Source organism: Opisthocomus hoazin, unplaced genomic scaffold, assembly GCF_030867145.1.
Source record: "Opisthocomus hoazin isolate bOpiHoa1 unplaced genomic scaffold, bOpiHoa1.hap1 HAP1_SCAFFOLD_143, whole genome shotgun sequence".
Lineage (NCBI taxonomy): Eukaryota > Metazoa > Chordata > Aves > Opisthocomiformes > Opisthocomidae > Opisthocomus > Opisthocomus hoazin.
The window spans coordinates 77233-78014 of record NW_027449057.1 but is presented as its reverse complement, the minus strand read 5'-3'; positions in this window follow the sequence as shown (position 1 = coordinate 78014).

Below are 782 nucleotides of genomic sequence, written 5' to 3'. Positions count from 1 at the left end.
TTTCAAGGTGCGATGCCCCACGTTTGGGGTCGTGCTGCGCCGCGCTTTGGGGTCGCAAAGCCTCACACTTTGGATGGGTTGTTTGCCCGTGGGAGACACGTTGGGTTGTTTGACCATGGGAGATGTGTTGGATGGGTTGTTTGACCATGAGAAGACACATTGGGCTGTTTGGCCATGGGAGACACGTCGGGTGACTTGATTCCCCATGGGAAGACACGCTGGATGAGTTGTTTGACCATGGGAGATGTGTTGGATGGGTTGTTTGCCCATGGGAGACACGTTGGGTTCTTTGACCATGGGAAGAGACGTTGGGGTGTTTCCCCATGGGAAGAGATGTTAGGTTCTTTGACCAGTGGAGACATGTTGGGGGAGTTGTTGCCCCATGGGAGACATGTTGGGTGGGTCGTTCCCTCAGAGGAAGACATGATGGATGGGTTGCTCCCCCATGGGAGACATGTTGGGTGGGTCATTCCCTCAGAGGAAGACACGATGGATGGGTTGCTCCCCATGGGAGACATGTTGGGGGGGTTGTTCCCTCAGAGGAAGACACGATGGATGGGTTGCTCCCCATGGGAGACATGTTGGGTGGGTCGTTTGACCACTGGAGACACGTTTGGGTTGTTTCCTCGTGGGACACATACGGATATTTTCACCGTGGGAAAACACAGGGAGGAAAAATGTTGAGGTTTTTCCCCACCAAAGGCGGAAGTGGAGAAGACAATTCCATTTTTCCCCTCACCCCAGAAATTATCAAGCAAAAAACGCCCACAAACCCCCAGGAG